The sequence below is a fragment of the Pteropus medius genome, unplaced genomic scaffold, assembly GCF_902729225.1.
Source record: "Pteropus medius unplaced genomic scaffold, Ma_sr-lr_union100, whole genome shotgun sequence".
Taxonomy (NCBI): Eukaryota; Metazoa; Chordata; class Mammalia; order Chiroptera; family Pteropodidae; genus Pteropus; species Pteropus medius.
The window spans coordinates 6,586,355-6,612,096 of NW_024351647.1; the positions used below are offsets into that span (position 1 = coordinate 6,586,355).

At 36.7% G+C, this 25,742-nt stretch overlaps 1 protein-coding gene and 1 pseudogene across 1 annotated transcript in view; one reads left to right on the plus strand and one right to left on the minus strand.

Moving 5' to 3' along the window:
- AVEN (apoptosis and caspase activation inhibitor) overlaps positions 1 to 25,742 on the minus strand; it is a 140,332-nt gene that overhangs the window by 55,833 nt on the left and 58,757 nt on the right. The window lies entirely within an intron of this gene.
- LOC120587309 (uncharacterized) lies at positions 4,205 to 4,320 on the plus strand (annotated as a pseudogene).

Genomic DNA, 25,742 nt, shown 5'->3' on the forward strand with positions numbered 1-25,742 from the left:
AAATTGTCAATATTTTAAGTATGCCATTTAAAATCAATATTTAATCACAAATGTGTCCAAAGTTACCATATAGTCTTCTATGAGCCAAACTTAATGGCTGTATAATATTCCCTTTTATAGTTATTGCTCAATTTAACTATTCCAATTTTGGTGGAAATTTACATGGTTTCATGTTTTTCATTATAGACGATGATTCAATTAACTCCTCATGTATAAATCTATCTGATCCTCCACTTCACTGTGAGAGATTCAGAATAGTAAAGTTATTGGGGGAATAAACTTTTTTTAATATCTAGAAACAGTGCTATAATGCTTTCTCTAAATGTTCTATCAATTTTACATTGCCATTAACTACATAATCAGAATGCCTCTCACACTATACCATCATCAATACTGATTATCTTCTCATTTATTAGTTGATTTGATTGGAAAATGGCAACTTACTTTTAACTATTTAATCTGTATTTCTTTGATAACTATATGGAGACAACACTCAATCTCGCTAGTTAATGGCCATCTCTATTCCTGTCAGTTTTAAAATCTGACTCTTAAGAGACTATTCAGAAGAATCTCGCTGAATTAATTCATCTGATAGCACCTATCCTCATCTCTAACCCTCCTTATCATGTTCTGCATTGAGTTATTATTATTGAATACTTAAAAGCCTACAAAGTAATATTATAAGCACCAAGAAAGTCTCCACTTGCCCTACTTTTTGCCAGTTCTCCTTATCCAAGTGAATATGGATTCCATTATCCACATTTCTATTTCCTTCTCCTGTTTATCACTCTATATCAGGTCTTTCCCCACCCCACCCCCCAAAAAAAAGAAAAAAAAAAAAGTCCCAAGTGTCTTACTTTGTACTTATGAAGTTGCTAGTTATTATCTCAAAAACTATTCTAGCATTAGTATCTCCCGCTGTTGCCATCTTGTTAAGACTCCTGGGTTTGGACAGCTTAATGGAGGAGAAACTTGTCTTGGCCAGACAGGATCTCTTTCACAGAAAATCTGGTTTTGGAAATCAGTGTGCCCTGATAATGTGTTTTATATTTAGGTAGCATGAATTCCTCTGGCATCAGAACTAATCTTCAAATGTTGTTGACATCTCTTGAAGGCATAACTAGCTTCCCCAAGTAACTTGACCTCTTTCAGACTGATTTTTACTTTAGGACATTTAAAGAAAAACTATTGGCTTTAACTTTTCATATCTCAACAATGACAAAGAATCCTTATCTATAAAATTTGCATTTTTAAGATGTCTTCTTAGGTTAACTCAGAAAATATAAGATTTATTTTAAATTGATATTTATTAAACATATATATGATAACTGGAAAGCGATGTAAATTCACCATTTATTCACTCATTCATTCCTAACAAAACTTTGATGAATCTTTGTACTGGGAATTGTAAATGTCCTTAGTCATGGGGGGGAGGGGGGGTAAGCTAAAAAGAATGAGATATAAGCTTGATAATTACCATTCTTTGTTCCATTTCAATAAAACAATCTTATTAGGCAGAAAAAAAAAGAATCAGTACTGTAAGATTTAGTCAAACGCTGTTTTACTAATTAATCGGGAATTTATCCTATCCCTGAAATATGTGTTTAACTTTCATAATGTTAATAATAATGATATATAACCTTACAATAATAGATAAGCACAGGCATTAGTGAAAAATAATCACTTCATCTAAGCATCTAAGTTCATCTAAGTTACTTCATCTAAGCATATTAACTAGTTCATTCTGTGACTTCCAAATTCTAAGATGTACAACTGTGAGAGCCTGCAATGTTACAAACGTAGAGCAGATTGCAAATTTATTTGGTAAAAGGCCAAACAGTAAATATTTCAAGCTTTGTAGGTCACACGGTGTCTCCTATAACTAAGCAACTCACTGTTATAATACAAGAGCACTCATAGGCAATAAGTAAATAAATGGGTGTGGTTGTGTTTCAATAAATATTTATAAAAGTAGGCAAGTGGCCAGATTTGGTCCTCGGGTGGTAATTTGTCGATCCGTAATATAGAATATCTCCTTCTCCACTAACCATTCACTGAATGCCCAAAGCATACAGAACACACAGAGGTCCAGGGGTATGGTCTGGCCTGTCCTCCAAAAAGTAACAAAAAGCTGCTCAGTAAGTAAAGCAGCACATACTGAGCACAAATAAGATGAAATATGGTTGGATTTAGATGAGTACAAAGAGGGATGAAGTAGGGGTAGTGCCAGGTAGGGAAAGAGGCCAAGTGAAAATGCAGAAAAATTTTAAAGTGATCATAAAAGTATGCCACAAATTTTAAGAGAAATTCAGGACAGGTGTGAGAGTTTGGGTTAGATGGCCAGCCAAGGTCAGAGGCTATTAGATCTAACACAACTCTCAAGAGTAGTGTTGTCCAGTAGAACTTTATGCGGTGATCTCAGTCTTCTGTATCTGCACTGCCCAGGATCTAGTCGGCAGATTCAGTTCTCTTCAACATTTAGTCAGAATGGAAGTTCTCTCTGTTCAGTTAAGCAGTGGTACTACTATTAAAGAATGTTCCGCAAGCCTCACAATAAGCCACAACAACAAAGACAAGAACAAACTGGTTACTGAGTGTTGTCAATTCAAAGATTAGTCTCTACACAAGCCAGCTTGAAAGCTCTGACATTTTACAGCTCATATCGTGAAGGAAATTTAAGAGAGATGTTCCTAAATTGGACAACAGAAAGGAGGCCAGCAAGGTGAAAGTGGGGGATCAACCTGAAGCAGACAGGGCTGTTGAGTTGGCAAGGAAGGTGGCCTCGAAAGAATCCGAAGTAGGGAGTACTGCAGCCAGCAAATCAAGGCTGAAGAATGCAGTTTGAGGACTAATAAACAGTACATAAGTCTGAAGCTGAAATGACGGAGAACAGTAAAACAGGCAGAGTGCTCACCAAGAAGCAACTGATTGGGGAGAGAGAAAACGGGCTCTTGGTGGGGCTTTAGAACCAAGGAGGTGGAGAACCGGACACCTGACCCAGAATAATCAGTTATGTTCAGCATATAAAGTGTGCGTGTTTTACCACTTTAGCACCTGAGTCTTAGTTGTTCTTTGACACATTGTGCTGCCCACACACATTTTATTTCCTCCCAGGTCTTTATGTGGACTGTTAGTCACTGAGGCACAGTAATGTTAACCCTGGTCACCCAGAAGGTCTAAAGTCATACTGGCAATGTCCTGACTTCTTATTTTGAGTGATGACTTCAAGCAAATTGCCCACACCTCACAGCTGGAGACTGTCGTTCAGCCAACAAGACTGGGGCCAACCCCCAGGCCAAAGACAAAAAACACTGCGTAGGACTGGTACTGGTACCAGCCTTGTGAGCTACCAAAGGAAAGGAGGCTAGTTTTCAAGGCTGCTAATTTTACAAATGCTTCAAGAACTCTTTGGATTTTTAATTGTTTAAACAAACCATGAAACGAAAGCAAGAATTCTCTGCCACTATTACAAATTTTTTTTTTCAGCAAGCAATCTAAATCTGCACACAAAATTTTTTTAAAAGGCATTACTGTGACAAATTACTCTTTACTACCCTTTTCAAAGATAGATCGAAGCACCCGCTAACAAATGTCAATTTAATCTTACTGCTAAAGATTAGCAGCAGGTGATAAATGGGAAACACAGTGTCCCTAAATACACAGTGAAGCAGACCTGTTTAATCTTTACATATCTTAAAAAGGAAAATTTGTTCAGAACAAATAGGAACAGAAGGCATTAAACTACTAGGGAAATGAATTAAAAGTATGTGATTACAGGCTGATGAAAACAAGTATGCTCAGTTATAAATGGCATAATAGCTGCTAAAAAAAAAATCCAGTCCTTTCTTCCTACGTGCTACAAACCTATTGTCTGTTTGAGACCTACCAAAAGAGTCTAAAAATGCACCAACATCTTGAGGAACAGATTAGGAAATTGTTCTAACATGACACAATAAATCCCTGAGACAATAGAAAAAAATTAACGAATACCTTCCATCATTTTATAAATAGTCTTCTGTTACCTTTCTGTCCTTATCTGTGGTTTCCTAATGTTTTAGGAGTGAACAGAGCTATGTCCCAAAGTTGAGAAGATTTTTATTAGGGGAATAAAGATCTGGACATGGTTCCATAGTGTAGCGGTTAGCGCATCTGCTTTACACCCAGAAGGTCCTGGGTTCGTTCCCCAGTGGAGCCACGGTCCATGGTCTATAGCCATGCCACCCTGAACAAGCCTGATGTCTGATCTCAGAAGCTAAGCAGGGTCGGGTCTGGTTAGTACTTGAATGGGACACCACCTAGGGAGACCAGGTGTTGTAGACATAAAAAAAAAAAAATCTGATTCAGGATAGCATCTTAACACCTAGCCACTTGAGACAAGAAAGTAAAACATGATCTAGTACTATTTTGGGTCCATCTGCAACCAAGAACCACTTTAATAATCCTTAAAGACAGTTTATTAACTAAATATTAATTTCAAGTCCAGTTGAAGCAAAGTAAAAGGTTCTAGACAGACTTTCTACAAAAAAAGTTAGCATGAATAAAATATGCATAAATTATAATCCATAACTTTTCTCAAAGACTTTAAAATATTCCCTCTTTCACATGAAACAGCCTATAAATATTTTCTTGCTAAATGTAAAATGCTATCAAAATAGTCACTGGGAACCTAAAATTCAGATTATCATATTAAATATGAAATTCTGAATAAAAAGTAATGTTATAATTTGAGAAACACTGAAGGCTGATTTCATGATAATCATGATATAACCATGATAGTTGTGCTTTCATGATTTTAAACATACTCTTTTCTTCTCTAGGCAGATACTGTATTTTACTTGCATTATACCACTTACTCCTTAGAAAAAAATACAACTTGCTGTAGGTGCTTTTCTTTCAGAATGCCTAACAATAACAGCTGCAGTAATATAAACAATGAGTATATCATTTATAGTCTGAATCATAAACTATTCTCTATTTAACAAAAAGCAGCTTTCAAAGACTGAAATTTAAATATTTAATTCCATTTATAGAATCATTTGTATGGGTTTATTTTTCAGTTTTTCAGTCAGCACATAACCATCAGATTAAGGGACCTTTTAAAACTTTTAAAAAACATATTTGCAAAAAAGAAACTATGCTGAATATTTCCACTAAATTCATTCAAATAGTATTACAGCAAAACCAAGTATTTGATTTTAAATATTTTATTCCATCTTTTTTTCTTAACAAAGAGCTTAGTCATTAGAATTCATGTAGTAGGCAAGAATACAAGTGCTGATTGGTTAGAAAGATTTTTCTCACATCTAGAAGTACAGCTAATTTGAAGAGAAAAAAATAACTCATCATAGTAAAAATAATCCCCCTAACAGAAAAGAGAGCCAGAGATGAGAAAGAATAAAACATCCAGAGTCTTCACACTCACTTAGATAGGATGGATTCTGAGGTGGCATTGATCTCCAGGGAAATAAATCACAACGAGAGGTATTATTCAGCATCTTACAAACAGATTCACAACATGTAAAAATTAGAAAATCACCAAGTTGGTTAATAAGTACATCTTACCAGGTCAAGATGCAGATCACTAACAGTAGCATCCAGATATTACAAACAAGCTACATCTACTGATGCAAATGAGCAGAAATATGAATAAAAACAAGTTCTGAGAACCTTTAGTCCCTTTTGTGATATATGCTATTTAAAAACATCTACCCAGTTCAGCAAGTTTGTAACTACTATTTCCAAATCAATAAAATAGTTTGGAGTCTCCGATTCCACCAGTGGATACCCACATGTCGAAAAGTCATACACTAATCTTGTCAGTTACATGTGTGCACACAAAAGACACAGTTCCCAGGACAACTGTATGTATTACTAACATTACAATGAACACATTTTTGGAACATTATGCCTATGAAGAAGTTAAACTGTAACAGGAATAATATGCAATTATGAAGGAAAATAATGAAGGTCTCCTTAAGCCAGAATTATTTTTCAATTGTGTCTTGACACATTAGTGGTTTGTAAAATCAATTTAATGGGTATCAGCATTTTAAAAATGAAATAAACAGAATATATCGAAGACACTGCTTATAGTAAATATAAGATTTATTTCATGAATCTTTTATGTCTGGTATGTGTGGGGAAGTAATAGTAATATTGAGTGTATTTCTTACTTGACTCCTGTTCAAAATAGTTTGAAAACCACTGCCTCACACATTGCTATTATGAGACAGAACATGATTAATCAGTGCTTGCGATGAAGGGAAACCTGGAAGAATCATGTTCCTTCTCATAGCCTGGCAGCTCCAGAATCACAAAGGTCACCTATTCTGACACCCAATTCCAACATGTGGGGTTTCTTCCACACATCTAGCAATTGTCGGAAACCAGCTGGTGTCCTACAATTCATTCAACTCACCTCTGACACTATCTACCCAGAGACAGCATCAGGTTCCAGAGGTACAGGGCTCAGTCCCACAAGACTGTCCTCCGCTTCAGATGCCAATCACAAATCCAGGTTGTTACCTGTGCTTCTGGCCGACTAACTATAAATCAGATTTCCATAACCCCCTTCCTTGGGTTCGATTAATTTGCTAGAGTAGCTCACAGAACTCAGGAAACCAGTTTACTCATTGGATTATCGGTTTGTTACAAAGGATGGATGTAACTCGGGAACAGTCAGATAAAAGAGATGTATAGAACAAGGTACAGGGAAAGGGCACGAAGCTTTCATGTTCTCTGAGCATGCCTCCCTCTCTGAATCTTCACATGTTCACCAACCAAGAAGCTCTCTGAACTCTGTGTCCTTCTGGATTTTTATTGTGGCTTCATTATATAAGCATGATTCATTAAATCATTGGCCATTGGCAATGGATTCAACCTCCAGCCAAAGGTCAGGGGAGTGGGACTGAAAGCTCTAGCCTTCTAATCACAAGGTTGGTTCTTCCACCACCAGCCCCCATCCTTAGGAAGTCACCTCATTAATATAACAAAAGACACTTTTATGGCTCTCATCACTTAGGAAATTCCAAGGGTTTTAGCAGCTGTGCCAGAAATGGAGACAAAGACCAAATATATATATATATATATATATATATATACACACACACACACACACACACACACACACATATATATATACATATATATACACACACATATATATATATATACACACACATATATATACACATATATATACACATATATATATATATTTCTTATCATAAATCACAATAATATCACAACCACTCTGTCTCTTTGGCTCTTTGGAGAGGAATGGAGCATATTCTAAAGAGAGCCCTTATTTCTCTCGGTTCTACACACTGATGGAGCTTAATGGTCTTTTGGAAACAGGAACAAGGTTGTGAAGCTCTGAGGGAGTATGGTTAGACCAGCGTGATCTGTCCAGCTTCACGTGCAGATGCAGAGAAACCCTGTTGCAGATTTTGGCCGGTGTTTGATAGAAGAACCAAGCGGCACTGAGCGAACTAAGAATCAGAGGAGGTTTACTTACACCGGCGGGTTCAAAGGAGTCACTCTCCAGAGTGTGAGCTCCAAACAAAGGCAGGCAAGTAGATTTATACGTTGATTACTTCCGCATACTTGGCGTTTTGTTTCGCCCATGTGTGCGGGAAAGGTAGGGTTCTAAGGAGGAGAGTTTGGGAAAGTTCCTCCAGGACAGGTTAGTCATCTTAGATTTCTTTACATCTCCCATATCAGCCCCAGACCAGGGCATATGACAACTATATAGTGGCTAACAACAAAAGCTTCAATATTTCAATAATCATTACAAGATGGAGAGCTATGACAGAAGAAGCCGGTCTTCACTATGATACAAAAGAATGTTCTGTCCATATCTTTATCAGATGGCTATAAATCTGGCAAGTCCAAAATATAGAATGAAAAGTGAAATTTTTTTTCAACTGTAAGATTCAGTCTGTTAAAATAAATACTTTTCCCCACAGATGCATCCCATTCCACAGTTATACTGATGAGATGTTGCCTATGATGCAGTCACTTTCTAGCATGACTACATCACACATTAACACTGGCTGAGATGGAGGTCTCGGTGAGAAACTACTTTAAAAGCTCAAAGTAAGGAATCAAAAAGAAGTTCACTACAACAAAATATGTAGAGTCAAAACACTACTTTTAGGGTTAAGGCATCCAAAAGAAAATCTTTATTCTAGAAGAATAGAATGGCTCTGCCTCCAAAATAACTTCAAAGATCCAAACTTGCTAAGATACTTATGAGAGATGATTTCTCTTTTCTAAAGAAAATTAATCATAAAACAGACCTAATACAATAATATATATGCAATTCTGTTAAATGTGTATGGCCAACATACTTTTTATGACTACGCATAACTTTAAACATAACTTTTAACTTTAAACTCCCTCGCAATGTCAGAAAAGGTTCTAAAAATATTTGAAAGAGAAAGTGAAGCCTCATTCAAAATGTTACTTAAATTAAAAAAAAAAAAATCACCAAGTCAATTAATAAGTCATTTCCAACTGCACTGAAGATTTGGAGCACAAATTATTAAGACAGATAAACCAGCTTAGATTGCACTTATCAAACATATTTAAAATTTAAAAATCAGCATCAGCAAAAAGGAGGAACAAACCCTTAATTGTAAAAGATTGATTTGAGAAAAGGAACTTGCATTGCTAAAAAAATAAAATTCCTCTTTTCTCAATGCAGTGGTTCAATCTTTTGTTTAGCAAAAATACCTAATGATCTAGATCTTCATGAGCTAGATTTCAAGCAATTCTTTTAGGAACCCCCAAAAATAGGAAATAATTTGAAGTGAGGGTGTGGAAGAATCACACAATGTGTTATCTATCCCCAGGTTGGTTTTGTTTTGTTTTTTTTATATTTATCTATCTCAAAATAACCTTTCACAGCCATTGGGAGCAACTAGCTCCCTTCATTGAAACCTCTTTGTTAAGTCAACTCTCAGCAGCATACTAATGTCCATATTAAAGAGGATGTCTACCTGGTAAATGGAGATACTTAACTCTTTGCATTGTGAAATCAATATGCTACAGAAGCAATCTGTATATGCTATATTTATTTACAAAAGAAAAACTCTGAAGTGTCATAAATTAACTTACGGCTGCCAGAGAGAGGGAGAAACACCGAAGTTAACCATCTAATAGCTGTGGGCCTAAGGAAATAGTACTCACATTCTTGAATGTACATTGAAACTTTGCATCGACTTCCAGGTGGCTGTCTAAAATAAAATGGCCACCCACCAGATGTGACAGCATCCTGCTTATGATGAACTTTCTGGACTGCTGCCAACGACCAGTCAAAAAGGATACTATGCACCTATCCTATAACTATCCCTGCTTCATCTTTTCCAGCTCCTCTTATCTAGAGCCTATGTAAATTCTTTCAAAACAGCTTACATCTTCCCCACATTCATTGTATAAAAGAGCTCTGTCAGCTCCAGGACAACAGACATGTTTGTCATCTCCATCTAGCCCTGCTGCTGGTGGTTTAGACTATATGTCCCAGGACCTGGTCCTTTTCTTGGCTAGCACATGTCACAATAAACCCTTTCTTTTAGGATAAGTGTTAGCCTCAAAGGCCTTTTGTTTAACATTAGCGGTCTGCAACCTGGAAGAGGGCTCCCACCAGAACCAACTGTGTAAGCATCTTTATCTCAGACTTCCAGCCTCCAGAACTATGAGAAATAAATTTCTGTTGTTATAAGCCACCCAATTTATGGTACTTTGTTATAGCAGCCCAACCAAATTAAAACAGATTGACAAGAAAAATATTCTGAGATGTTCTAAATTAAAATTACAGCGGCTGGAGAGTCGGAAAAAGAGACAGAACAGTTACCCTGTTAAGAGCAGTGGACCAGCTCTGACAAAAGGCTGCTCTCATTCCTGTGTATCTGTAGGAATTTAGGATTAACTTCCAGGTGGCTATTTCCATGATTATCCAAAAAGAGAGAAGCCAGGCGCCATTGAACCCCAGAACAGAAATACAGTCTCCACTTCTTACTTACACAGGAACTTTCCAATCTGCTGCCCACAGCTAATCCACAGGAGCGGACACTTCTTCCTTGTGGACTCTGCTGCATTGATCCCAGACCTAGTCCCATTTCACCTTCTCCCATCCCCTTTGTCTATAGCTAATGTAGATTCTTTTAGAATGACTTACATCTTTCTCCCCACTACCTGATGTATAAAATATGCTAACAAAACTCCAGGACGATGGACATGTTGTCTTTTCTACCTAGCCACGCTGCTGGTGGTTTAGACTCCATGCCCCAAGACTGGTCTTTTTTGCTAGCAATGGCCTAATAAAGCCTATTTTTTTAAAAAAAAGACTTTTAGCATGAAAGTTAACGTTTTTGTTGTTGCTTAACTAGATGAAGACAAATTTATTAATTTTTTCTTTTATAATTTGTTTATTTTGAGTCTTATCCAAAAAAAATACTTACCCAACTCAGTCTCTCACATAACATCTAATTAAAATGTGTATGCCAACTATGGGATTCCTATCTCTCTAGCTGACCATACGGATCTAGCCTCATTTGGACCATACATCCTGTGACCTACAACAAAACTAGCTCTAGTAATTTCTAATCCATCTTTCCACAATTTGTTCTACAGAATATTAGCCCTACAAGAATGCCACAAATGTTTCAGAAATGCTATACCTCATTCTTGATCAATACATAATGAACACGTAAATATTAAAGGCTCTGAGAAACCCTAGCATAAAATCAGATTTATATTGTTTAATCTAGGATTTCTCGATCCACATAACTACAAAAACCCTTTCTTCACTGAATACCTATTAACACCCTGTAAAATTAGTGCTCTAGGAAGCCACTTTGAAAGGCCCTCACTTAAACATAATGTGTTCAAAATGTGACAGCATTTAATTCACACATTGCTGAAACTGATCTTTCTGTTGTTTTGCGGTTTTTTTTGCTTCTGACATCCTGTATTACTCAAAAATCATTTCCTAATTTCTAAATATTAAATGAATTTTCCAACATCCAATAGTTCAAAGTTAAACAAACAGTAAGGCTTTCCTCCGACACAGGCACCTGAAACCTACCAACCAATGAATATGGTCAAGTGTGACAGAAACCATCACCAGTTCTCTGGTTGAAGTGTATGTCACTATTACCCTGTCAGAGTGTAACTGATATCTGTTCTTGCCTGGTTGTTTTAATTTTGGTAACTATATATAGTTTACATTATAAAACAAAACAGAACTTTCAAACAAGTAAATACAGCCAAAATGAGAACAATTTAAACGACCAGCAGAGGAAAGAAGATCTAAAAACAAAAAAATGACGTCTTAAGACATACCCTGTAAAAGGAGAAAACCTATTTTAAAAAGACAGACATTTATGAGAAAACAGGCTTAGACTCAGCATTCATATTGAAAATACAAATCACCTATATTAAGATTGACTTAGATTCACACAAGATGAGGCGATACTTGCAAAAAGTAGAACATTTTGCTAGCTATCTGTACACTTGTTTTTCAGCATTTGCTCGCTTGACAGTAAGTGTTCTTTCTTCCTTCTAGCCACGTCAAAGAAAAAGAAAATAAGGGAACAGCCTACCCTATATATCACCATCATCAAAAACATTTGGTCCTGGTAGATTAGCTAACAAAATGGTGTTTATCAAGTAGTCTTTTAAATCCACTCTAGGAATTTTGTAACACAAATCATTATAGCATTTTAAGACTCACTGTCAGATCTTGATGAAAATCACAATAAAAATATTAAACCTGTATTTAGTTAATAAACTTAGTTACTACATCCAATTACAGCTATTAATAAATACAAAGAAAAAAAGCACTGAATATTAGCTCACAATGTCAGATTCTATGATTGTATAATTATGAAATCACATTTTTTACATTAATGCATACTGTTCTTGCTGTCAATTGACTTTATCATCCTCCTTCAAGCTCCCATTGAAGTATCACTTCCAGGAAGTTTTCACTCTGATACTACATGTCTATGGTACTAAGTGTTTAAAGATGAAGCTGTACTTTGTAACACACTGCTTTGGGAAGATGTTTGTTTTCTTCCTGTATGTGCATGAATTCTCCTCAACCAGATTATCCTGAGGATTTCTTTTATAATTCACGGCTTCTCTTATGTTTCCGCCAAAGTACTCCTTTTGTTAAAGGATCTACCACAAAATGAAAATTTATTTGAAGTCTTTATTTAGCCTTTAAAATTCATTTGAAATGTAAGATCCAACACCATAGTATACATTTGTTTTAAATAAAAAGAGATGTTTTAGTGTTGGTGAGGATGTGGAGAAACTTGAGCCCTTGTGCACTGTTGGTGGGATTGTAAAATGTTGTGACCACAATGGAAAACAGTACAGAAATCCCTCAAAAAAATTGAAAATAGAATTACCACATGATCCAGCAACCTTATTCTGGGTATATATCTAAAATAATTGCAAGCAGAGTCTCGAAGAAATATTTGCGCACCCATGTTCATAGCAACACTATTCACTAAAGCCAAGAGGCAGAAGTAACCCAAATGTCTATTGACAAATGAATGGATAAATAAAATGTAATATATACATACAATGGAATATATTCGGCCTTAAGAAGGAAGAAAATCCTGTCATATGCTGCAACGCAGATGAATGATAAGGATGTTACGCTAAGTAAAATAAGACAGTTGTAAAAAGACACAATGCACGATTCCAATTGTACGAGGTATCTAAAGCAGTCAAATTCAAAGAAACAAAAGGTAGAATGGTGGTTATCAGGGGCTGGAGGAAGGGGGACTAGGAGGGTTGTAGTTTAATGAGTATAAAGTTTCAGATTTGTAAAATGAAAAACTTCTAGAGATCTGTTTCCCAACAATGTGAATATACTTAACACTACTGAACTATACACTTAAAAATGATTAAGATGGTAAATTTCATGTTATGTGGGAGGTTTTAACACAATTTCAAAAAATGTTTTTAATCTCTTCATTTATACCAAATCTTCAGGTAAAATTGATGTGATGTTTCCTGAGCACACACAGACACCTATTGAATGAAGTTGCCTAAAGCCCCATGCAGCCCTGAAGGTGGCTCACAGGACAAAACCTCCTGCTTCTCTCACATCCTCTGCTCAATCCAGCAGTTATTAAGTCACTGCACTGTGGGAACCGCAAGAGACTATTAACACTAATAAGGCCATGACCGCTGGCCATGAGCAGGTCAGAGGAACCCACTGTACCTAGCTCAGTGCTGAGAACCTATTATCTGTGCAATAAATTGACCAGATCTGCAGTTCTCCTCAATTAATTGCTACACTGTAGGAGAAAAGTGGGATTTCTCTGGACTGTAGTTTTCTCTAGACAAAGTTCCCATAACAGTAAGCACAAAGAACAGTATATCCACATGTGGAATGGAAGTCAAAATAAATTTTAAAACATTCAAGTAACCAAAAGTTCTTTGTTAAAAGAGAAACACTCGAAGTAAAACTGACAAAGGCCCATTAAGGCAGATATACAGAGAACCTGTAAGGTACTTATTAGCCTAGCATAGCAGGGACAGATTCTCCATAGCAACAAGAGCAAAAGCTGTCCAATGAAATAGAAAAGTGCAACCCAATGTAACAGAAAATTCATGGCTGAGATAACTATAAAGAAATGTATTGGTACAAATTCCAACATTTTATCTATCAGATCAATTCAATTTGGTTCTGGGCAATGTCTCGTAATGACAGCACACGGAGCTATCCCCTGAATAGTAATCATCCATGTTACTTTCCGGTAGGTCTTTTTGTATACTGCAGTGTCAATTTTGTTATAAATCCTAGTACTTCATCTCTGGGTACAACCACAAGAGACACTTAGTCTACAAGAACAAGCTCACTTTCCTTAATAATGGTATATTGGTGGGTTATGTTACCACAGAAACAGCTTCACCTCCAAGGTAATCTGATTAAATGGACATTATGGAGAAAGCTGCTTTTCTCCATCCTCAGTGTCTCATCTTAGGCCTTCATCATTTCTGAATTACTGCAAAAGCCTCCTACCTGCTCTCCCTTCCTCTACTCCCACGTGCCTCAAACCCATCTTAATTTACACTCAAAATTCATCTTTCTAAATTCCAAAACTTATCATGGCGCTCCCCTGCTTAAAACCTTCAGTAGTTCACAAAGCCTTCAGGATCTCTGACATAGAATAGGAGGTTCTTGACGATTTAGTCCCTGAGTGACACACTTTTTAAAACTCTTTATTTTAAAATAATTTCAAACTTAGAGAAACGTTGAAAGAACGATAAAAAGAACTCATCCTTTTCATCCAAATTCACCACTTATTAACTCTTAAGACACAATCTCAGTGACAGCAGGAACTTTATATTTTATTCATAGTGCCTGGCAGAGTAGCTATTCAATAAATTCATGGAAGAAATTAATCTGTAAGCAAATGAACTTGGAATAAATAAAGGGCCAACTTCTGCTTAGAGAGAGTGGACTGCATACAAATGTCACCTCTACTCCTTTTTAAACTCTCACTTAAGTAACTGTTAAAGATATGTTTTAAGCCTAAATCCATAAGGACAGAGAGAAGAGATAATAGCAGCCAAATCTGGGGGGGGCGGGGGGGGGGAATTGAATTGGCAGCGGTAATCATGTGAACTTAGGAAAGGCAGCCCAGAAGAAAGGCTTAAGAAGGGAGGCACTGGTATCTGAATGTGTGGGTACATGGATGGCTGCAAAGAGGAAGGATGGCTGAAGAAATTCCTAGACCAGTTAGACTCCCCAGATTTCTTGCCCAATATGACACAATCACATAACCAACCTTCTCCTCCAATGCCAGCAGAAAAATTTCTCCAGAGATTCATTCAACTGAAAGCAAACCATTACTCTGAGCCTGGCTTAGTCCTAGGTACCCCAAAATCTGAGGGACCAAAGCTAAGGCCCTGCCATCCTGGAGCTTCTGTTCTAGTAGGGTGAAGCAAGTAAGTGAATCTGTAACAGATCTCGTGTGATGGCTGCTATGGAGCAAGGAGAAGCAGGACAGGGGACAGGGAGTGTGGTGTGGTTCCTGCTACAGAGCAAAAATCTGAAAGAAAGGAGAAGTACAGATATCCAGGGAAAAAGTATTCCAGACACAGGGGTTTAGATACTCAGACCTCGAGGTGGAAGCAAACTCGGTAGGCGAACAGCTGACATAGTGGGGTAGATGAGAATGTAGAGGCGAAGGGTGTCTGAGATGGAGGTAAGGGCCAGATGACAGAAGGATCCATTGAAGCAACGATTCCCCTCCTGGGCTGCACACTGGAATCACCTGGAGAGCTTTCGAAAACTTAACGTGAGTCCCACCCCAGAGTTTCTAATCTGAATTTTGATTAGTATGGGGTGTGGCTGGTTGTATTTTCAAAATCTCTATAGGTGGTTCTATTGTGCAGATGAGGTTAGAACCATGGAAGTGGAAGAAATCTAGACTCAGGATGCTAGGTATACCTGAGAGATGAAATGGAAGAGCTCCAGTGGAAAACAGGAAGATTAAGTAAAAGGGTTAAAACTCAAGGTCCAGCCTGCCAGCCCCTCCAGCTTCATTTCCCATCTAACTCCAAGAAACCACTACAGAAAATACTGGTAGCCAGACACATATGTATCTGGTATGGGCAAAGAACAAGCTGGGATTACTAGCCTGAAAGCTCCTCAAAGGCAAGAAACAAGTCTTGTTCCTCTTTGTACCCCCACCAACCTCCCCAAGCTCCTAGCAGTGTCCCAAAAGTGTTACTCAGTAGATATTACTAGAATGAGCAATAAACTGTTTAGAGTCCATAACAGCACAGGAAGAAATTTTCATAGGTAGACTGCAAAGCAAAAATGTGTCTAAAGTAAGAGGGATGCTTCTATTCTTCAGAGAAATCATTTTCAACTCCATCTATAAAGCCAGGTAAGACCAATGTCAAACATTAATTTCTTAAATACCTACCACACACAATTCACTGTCTCCATCCAAGTAAGCAACAGCTCTAGAGCTCAAAAATCCATTCAATTTCAAGAGCAAGATCTCTAGATAACCCAGGGTTCATGTGGCTGCAGTAACAAAAGATGTATTTTAGAACAAAATTCTGTCTGCCTCCTTAGCTTTAGAAATGAGTCGGTACCAAGGTGGCTATATAGATAACAGCAGCTCACAAACAAGAGGAGGAGGGGGATTAACATTATCTTCAATTAGAAAAATAAGTCAGTTCTGTTTTACACATCAATAAAGAAAAAGTTCAGTCTAGCATTTAGGGGGAGTTGAAAGAGGCAAAGTTCTGAGAAGACAGCAAAATACCTTGAAACTTATTCCCTAAACTATTAAAGGTGACTCCTAAATTCATCCTACTTTGCTTGTCTACATAGATACCTGTCCATAATTTATAACATTGCCATATTTGTTGGTTAGAGGGAAATGACAAATTAAGTCTCATTCATCGCTATTTCAGTATGTTTTCTCTTCCAGAGTCAGATATCAACAAACTCCATGGCAAAAAAAAAATTATAATGAATCTTTGAAAAGATATAAAATCACATTAATAATGAAACAATATTAACTTAAAAAAAATGGCTCCCCAAACAGCATCAATGAAAAAATAGAGATTAAACATGCATTAGAATTTTGCATAACAACTCACTTTTACCTAATTTTCTGAGATGGTTAAACTAGGTGTGGGACTGAAATTGTCCAACTGAGGAAAACAATATAGACAAAAACTTGTCAATTAGCCAATAACTACATTTGAGTGCCTAACACGGATAAGACAGCTGCATACACACAAAAACACCAAGTTTGACATGATTCTCATCCATAAGGAGCTGAAGAAAACAAAACATTTTAAGGACTCAAATAGATTCCCAAGTACCCTAGTATTATTAAACAAAACTTTTCTGTCTACTTCTAGTCTCACGAACTCACTCTTATTTGAGATGAATGACACCTAAATTATCAGTATCAACATTTCTCCATCACTATGTTTTCTTAGATAAGTCACTGAAAGGACCCCTGGAAATTATCAGTTATCTTTCCTACTGTTTTGCACTGCAAAGAGTACAAGACATCTTGGACAGTGACTATCTGTCCAACAATCCAATACAAAATGATACCCTTAATTTTTCAGATACCATACAGGATACTAATTATTTAACATCATTGGATTAAAAAAAAAAAAGAAAGAAAGAAAAAGAACAGCACCTAAAAGTCTTTCCTATTGGAAAATCCTATGGGGTCTATGCTGATCAGCATTCAAAGAGCTCTATTAAATTAATCTTTTTGCTTAAGCTTTTGCCTTAGTGACTCAGAGGGACTACTGAAATATACTTGAGCATAAGATTAAATTTTTAAATTTCTTTTAAATCTAGGTAGCGACCAAATTGTGAGAAGAAAAATGTAAATTAGCTTTTTGATTTGAGCACATAATTACATTGTTAGAAATGTAAGCAGACAAAAATCTCATTAAATATTTGGTCCCTTACTTGCCCCTAACACTTACAAAATCTGAAGACATATTCCACAATGAACAATGCTTAAAACCATGGAGTACTGCACAAAATAACATCCTAGGTCAAAAGGCAACTCAAGTAGTTATCTGATCTAATCTTCTGGCTTCAATACTAAACTAGTCATGAAGAGTTACAGTAACTTCATTTAATAAAGCATCATGAATTTTAGAATTCTGAATAAAATGAGCAAGGAAGCAAAAGTAAAAGGATAAGAAATATGGGGGGAGGGGATAAAATGGGAATTAAAAGTAAAAGTATCATTCTGTTAAACTACATATATTACTTGGCTTTTTCAAAATCAAGCACTAGTAGTTCACTTCTCTCCCAATCATAAATTATGTTACCTATTCTTTTGTCCTAAACATTCAGTGACATAACACATCATAAGAGAAGAGCAATAAGCAACTAAAACAGTTGAAATGTATTTCATTTATTATCATCTTCAAATACAAAGTATTCTCTAAACATTAAATTGAGATAACTGAAAAAAAACCTATCTTTATCACTTATTTAATGTGCTAAATTTAATTTAAAATTCTATTTTAATGCTTTCTTAAATGGAAAATGCTGGTCATAATGTAACCTTTGGTGACTCTGATCAATAATTATAAAGTGACACTTTTGGGTTACTCATACCTGTAGGACTGTTGGCATCTATAGTAATAAATAATTTAATTATTGCTTTTGATGTGTCTAGTTTCCCTGTTTCCTTTTCTGATACTAGAGTTTGCTGCTGTCACTCCTTGCTAGTGTCAACATGCTTGCCCCTACTTTCCTTGCCCTCTTCCAATTTACTGACCCTGCTTTTCAGCCTTCATCTCTCTGCTCTATTCTCTCATCCCGAACACCCTTCCCCAACACTGCCCAGCCTCATCCTTGCCAGCATGGTGTCTCATTAAACTTTCTGATCTCCATCAGTCTGATAACTGAGAATATGTACTTCCGTTTAATTTTAATTTGCATTTCTCTTATGAGTGGGTTGACCATTTTTTCACATGTTTAAGAGCCATTTGCATTTTCTGTGAACAGTCTGCTCAAAGCCTTTGCTCATTTTTAATAAGATTGTTAAAACTCATTGCATACATTGGAAATCAGTTCTCTAATGTAAGTTATGATCCTCCCCACCAAGCCCCACCTCCGTGCGCATATCATTTGGCTTTTGGCTTTGGTTTTTACAATACAGGCATTCTCGATAACCAAACTTAACAGTCTTTTCATTTATGGTTTCTAGATTTTGTGTGATATATAGAAAGACCTTCTCTATTCTGACATTTGAAAAGAATTTGTCAGTGATTTGTTCTAAAACCTTTATGAGTTTATTTTACACTAAAATTTTTGACCCACTTTATCCTGTTACCTGGTATGAGGTTTGAATCTCACTTTTTTTCCCAGATGGTAACTCTGTTTGGATCAACATCATTGATTGACAAATCCATCTTTTTTCCAATGATTTGAAATGCTTTGGAGTGAGTGTTTCAGTTTGGGGTTTTTTGCTTATGTCATGATTGCCTGGTGCTTAGGATTTCTGGGATAATGACATTGAGATAAACTAGAATTAAGAGCAGTTTACACTTAAGGCATTGTCTTACACCATCTTAAAATACAAGAATTTACTCTACTTGTGAACTCTTCAGGGCAGGTACTGGGACCCATGTACTCTTACATGACCAGCACATAGTAACTGCTTAACATTCTTTGAATAAATAGTGCACCACATTTTTAAAACCAAGCATAGATATAAATTACCTTAGGGTATGGAGAAGAGTTGTATCACTGCTGATTAGCTGTGTTCCAGAGGGGAATTTTGCCAAGCTTCCCTGTCCACCCAATCCTTTCTTCTTTGACAAAAATCTTTCAGTCTAGTCAATATCTAGCAACCTCACTAGAGTCAATGAACATTTAATCACAATTCAGCTAGTTACATTTACAACCACTATGGAAAATGATATAGCAATTGCTCAGAAAATGAACATAAATCAACCCAATGACCCAGCATTTCTATTCCTAGGTTATTTACCCAAGAGAAATGAAAACATATGGTCACAAAAAGATTTGTACATAAATGTGCATAGAAGTTTTATTCATAATAGTCCCACAGTAGAACTAAACCAAATGATAGAATACTCTTCGGCAATAAAAAGGAATAAATTGCATGCAACAACATGGTGAATCTCAAAATTATATCATGTAAAAAAGCCAGACATAAAAGAACACATACTGTATAATTCCATTTGTATGCCATCCAAAAACAGGCAAACTAATCATGGTGATAGAACTCAAACCATGATGGTTCCCTGAAGAGGGAGGAGGAAGAGAAAGGCCTTTCTGGAGTAATGGTAATGTTTTACATCGGCAATTTTCAACGTGCTGTCCCTGAACCACCGGCACCTGGGAAATGTTAGAAATGTAAAATCTCAAGTCTCCGCCCCAGAACTACTGAATCTGAAACCCTGGGGGTGGGTGCAGCAGTCTGCACTTTAACAAGCCATCCATAAATGCTAAGGCTGAGAACCCCTACTCTATATCTTGTTTGTGGAGGTGATTAAACAGGTATATATCATTCTCAAAGTTCTTCAAAATGTTTGCTTAGAATAGGAGCATTTTATAAGTAAATTACACCTCAATTTTTAAAATTTGGATATAATTCTTTAAATATTATCTTTAACACAAATCTAGCTCCTCCTGTTTTTCCTTACCTTGATAAATGGCAAGATAATCCACCTAGAAGACTGAATGAAAGACCTCTTCCACTCCTTTGCTCTTTGCAGTCAATCACCACATCTGGTTAATTTACCTATGAAATCTCTCTCCAACTCTTACCCTCTATTTCTAATCCCAGCACCCTATTTCAACAGATACCTTTGTTTTTGACTTGCTCTAGTAGCACAGCATACCTCTCTCCTTATCCAATTCAATCTCTAAATTGCCAGAACTATTTCTCTATGTCAGCTCAATGTCTTCTTGCTTCTTTTTTGAAGACTCATGGCTCCCTTCTATCTATCGCAAGCATAAAGTCTACACTCTTTAGTGAGGCACGAGAAACCTTTAGCGACCTGCTCATAGCCCAACACATCCAGTCTCATCTCAAGTCATTGGCTCCCTTGGACCTTACACTGCACCAACATTGGCTCAGTCGAGATTTTCCTAATACGCCGAGCATGTTCTATCTTGGCTCCAGTGCTTTGTCCAAGCTATTTCCCACCTCTCAAATGCAATCTCTCCCACTTCCCTGCCTAGCGTGATCCCAACTACCCATTAAAATCCTGCTGAAACATTACCTCTATTGTAAAAGTTCCCTATCATCATACCTCAAGCAGAATTAATTGCTCCCTTCTCTGTTGTTCACATTTCCTGATTCAGAGAATGTATATCTACCTATGCCTCAATTTTCTTTCCATGCAGTTTCAGTCGTCAAGGCCAGTAGTTCTAGGCAATCTCATATCACTCCCCTACTTATGACCATTCAATATACCCCTATTAACTACTGGATAATGTGCAAATTCCTCAGCAAGAAGTCCAGTACAAATACATCGTCAGGCCCCTTAATCTCTACCCTCTCACCACTCTCTATAATTTAGTCCAAACAACAGCCCTCAAAGCATCAAGCTCTCTTGAGTTCCCAGACTTTCCCATGTGTTTCTCCCTCTGCCTAGAATATCTTCCTTCCCTTTCACCACTTCCGTTTTCACCATCTCCTCCTCTCATGCTCTCATGAGAAAGAGTGCTAAGAGTCAAACTATAACAAACCAATAACAGGCAGTTAGGTATAAGAACTAGAAATAGACAAGTAAAAAGATCGGAAGCCAGGTAAACTGGAGTTAGAGCAAGAAGGGAGAAGAGGCTGAGCGGATGCTGGAGAAAGGGCCAAAGCATGGTGTCTGACCTCAAGAAGTTCAGTTTAGGGGAAACCGGAGAGACGTATAAACAAATTTCTATAATTCAGACTGTGTGTGACAAAAGAATACCAGAAAGAACACACATCAAATGTACAAAGAGACACATATTTAAATAAATTAAAGGTATGTTTTTGTGAGATTGAACCAAAGATCAAAGAAGTTCACTAAGCATGAGATGCTGAACACCAGCAGTGTGGTAGTATATTAACTGCCAAATTCCTGTTGAATTATTTGCCCTCAGGCAAGTCATCTAACCCTTCAGAGCCTCAATTTCCCCATTATAAAATAAGAGACTTTGATTAGATATGGAGGTTTCTTTCAGCAATAGCATATTCACAAATAAAAACAGAATCCTGGACACTGACTATATGGACTTTTTCAATGTGAGGGAAAGGAGAATGACTTTTGGGTATCTAGCCTTCCTGGAAAATAAAATCAACAGATAGATGGAATTTTATATGTCATGTCAGTGAATATGACGTTGAATTTTAAAATCCTGAAAACTGCAGCTTAGAATAGAACTGCTGACACAACCTCGACCATAGTTGCAAATGCACTACCATAATCAGGTTGTTATGGCAACTAGAATACTCGGGTTAAAAAGAGAAAGAGGGAGTCTGTATGTGTAGCAGATTTCCACACCCATTAGAAATATTTAAAATGTTTTACACTTACATTCAAACTACATTCTGCATAGCACACAATAAGCCTCCTGTTAGTGTTTCTGAATAAACAAAAAATAAAATAAAATGGGCTTCTTAAAATTGACTCTAGTGGAGGCGTTCAAAGAGCACCTAACCAATGTCTATCCCCAATTCAATTTAACATACCTCCTCTAGAAACCCCCCTTATCTCTCCAGTGAAACCAGCTATTCCAAGCTATTCCCCCCGACCCCCTTCCTGCAAGCCCTGTTTTATCTCTGATCCTACAAATACTTTAGTAATTATCACACTAAGGACGACACTGTGCTTTCATAAACTTGTATTCCTCTACCATGTTAGCTGCTTGGGAGCAGAGTTTCTCCTTAGTCACCTTTATTGTCCAGTGCCTAGAACAACGCAGATAGTTTAGGTGCTAACCTGTTTGACTGAGGATTATCGTATCAATCCTAACAACTTAGAAATATGAAATCTCTCTACAGAACAATATAATGATTTACCACATCAAACATATTTCTTATAAAACACATTTCATTTCTCTTATTATTCATAAGAATTTCTCTTATGAGATAAATTAAGAAGTAAATAGTATGTCTCATGGAAAGAACTATAGGCTGGAATTCCAATTCTTGGGGTTCTACTGTTCTAACATATCTACTTGTTAACCAGTTGCAAGATCTGCATCCTTGGGTAAATGCCAACCTTGAAGATGATCAGCATTCTCATCTAGAAAATGAGGTGTCTGGACCATCTGAGAACAGCCCTTCCTGACTATGAGGCAGCGTGACCAAGAAATTTTTTTAAATTAGAGAATCTGAACATATCAAAAACCATAGAAGATTTTAAAGAAACCAGGCTGGGATTTGAGCGGCATGGAGGAGTACACCATATTTATTCCTAGAGTGGTTTTTTCAAGGGCACCCCATACAGGAAGATTGATTTATCAATTCCTTTCCTATCTCCCTGGAATACCTACAAGGAGAGAAGTTATAATGAGTGTGTGCTGCATATAAACAGTGGAGACAAAAAAAAAAAAAAAGTGGTCTTAAAAACCATCACATAAAAGACCTATTTACAAGGATAACATACAAGAGTATACCAATTCTCATATATAACGATTATACATTATTCTTTCACATGCCTCCACAGCCCACCTTGTTCAATGTTCTCTCTCATGATCATCCCCTTCCCAAAGCTGTACCTCATCCAGCTTCTCCAATTTCAGCAAATGGCATCCTCATCCAGTTACTCGAGACACTCTTGAGTCATTCTCAACTCTTCGCTCTCCATCATCCGCAGACACCCAATTCATCAGCAAGTGCTTTTATACTCCAAAATATTCCTTTAATTTACCTACTTCTTTCCTTTTCTGTTATTACCTTAGTCTAAGGAACTGTTATGAACTAATGTCTGTGTGCTCTCAAAATTCATATGTTGAATCCCTAACCTCCAATATGATATTAGGAAGTGGGACCTTTGGGAGGTAATTAGGTTCAGATGAGGTCATGAAATTGGAGCCTCCTTGATGGAGCCTGCTCTTATAAGAGGAGGAGGAGACACAAGAACTTCCTCTCTCTACCCTTTGAGGACACGGCAAGAAGGCAGGCATCTCCAAGGCAGGAAGAGGGCCCCTCATCAGAACCTGACCATGCTGGCACCTGAACTCAGACTTCCCAGCCACCAGGGCTATGAGAAACAAATGCCTATTGATTAAGCCACTCAGTCTGTGGACTACGATAAAAACCATCACATTTTGCTTAGTTTGTCACAATAATTTCCTTACTGTCTACCAATTTTTTCATTTCTTACCATACCACACAGGTCTCAGACTTCTTAAGAAAACAAATTATGTTTAAGACATGCTCCTGATTAAAACCTTCCTGTATAACTTCCTCCTCATTTTACTATATATCAATACATAGTATTATCAAGATTATTTTCACTTATTCACACCCACACTAAAATGCACCTACCATTTCTCAGACTCATAGAGCTCTACCCTAGAATTTATCCCTAATGGCTTTATATACTACTAACTAATCAAGGGGCTTTCCTCTTACCTGTCTTTCAAATAATTTATAAAAACATTAAATGGAAATTGTCTCTAGTACTAGAGGATCCCTGAAACTCTTCCATTCTGAGAACTGATGTCTATTCCTGTAGTTCTCTTGCTGATTCAGACAACTGCCTGTTCACTTAAAGGTCCCCAAAGTTACTTATATATTTAGCTGTTTATTAAGGTTTTTTTAAGTAGACTTTGTCAACCTTAAAATAAAAAGGCCTTTGAAAGCAAGAAGCAACAGTATTTATTTGAGATCAATAAGAATAGCCATTCGGGACTCACTGATTCAGGCAGAAGTCCAAGTAGCATTCCGATTAGGAGACAAAGGTAATGGGTATTTATGAGAAGGGGAAAAATTACAATAGAAGCACAGCATTTCTATTAGTACAGATAACATATAGTGATGTTAATTCTAAACAATGTTTTTAATTTTCATTCCAGTAGTCAAAATATCTATTTTCTTATTATCTTTGCAACAGTTCCAATTATTTGAGGCATAAGACAAAGATAGTCACTCTGACATGGCAGCTCCGGCTCCATTTTAAAGTGGCTTCGTTTATTTCTTTTTTTGACAACTTTAAGCTATAAACTTTATCAACATATTTTTTTAATCTAAAATATAACCCACTTGTTTTTATTCATCCATATACCTATATATTTCTGAAACCAAACTACTTTTTCTTTCACTTAAGTATTCAAGAATTCTACACTTTTACAAATAGATCTACCATCCAGAGGGTCACTAATCTACTATTTTCAGAATTCCCACTGGAATTTTTATTACAGATAAGAGACTAACAAATTGCCAGGTTTTCTATATCATCACTGTTTATATTAAGATATTTTGTTTAATGCTTTCCCAACTTCACCCTTAATTTCTTTTAAAATTGAAAATTTCCATTTAGTTCAAAATATTTACCCACATAAAAATTCTTATGAAGCTGTATAATTATTAAGCTGGTAATAGTCAAAATTTTGGCCCTCCTAATATGGAATAGAGAGCACTAAAGACAACTGCAGTTATACAGCCTATATGAAAAACGAAAAGAACACTAAAACATATTGTGTGGTTAGACTAAATTTTCTCTGAAGTCTCTCCCAGCACTAGAATGAAGTTCTATAATAATAATGACAACGGCTGACATTTATTGAGCACTTATTTGCCTTCTATGTGCCAGGCACTGCACTAGGGATCTTTCATGGGTCACTCAATAAGTCCACAAGCATGTTCCATGAGACACTTCTCTATTTAAACAGCCCTAACATACAAGAAATACAAATGGGACACATCCTTCCTTCCTTTAAAAATTTCTCTCATATAAAGCAAAATGGATATGAAAGGTCCCAAATTGTGGGGCTTGCCTTGTTCCCTAGGATTGGAAGAGGCTGACTCTTGAAGCGCTTCCCTAAAGATTAGACACCTAGAGCTGCTGAGAAGAGCAACAGAAAGCAAAAACCAGAGCCTAGTTGAATAATCCTATTTGCTCCAAAGAATGGCTCCTTGCCAGCCTAATGAAGATGAAGTATCAGGCTCATCAAGAAAGCAGAAGTGATCTCACTACAGATGAAGAGCTACAGAAAAGTTCAAGAGTATTAGTGGAAATCTGAT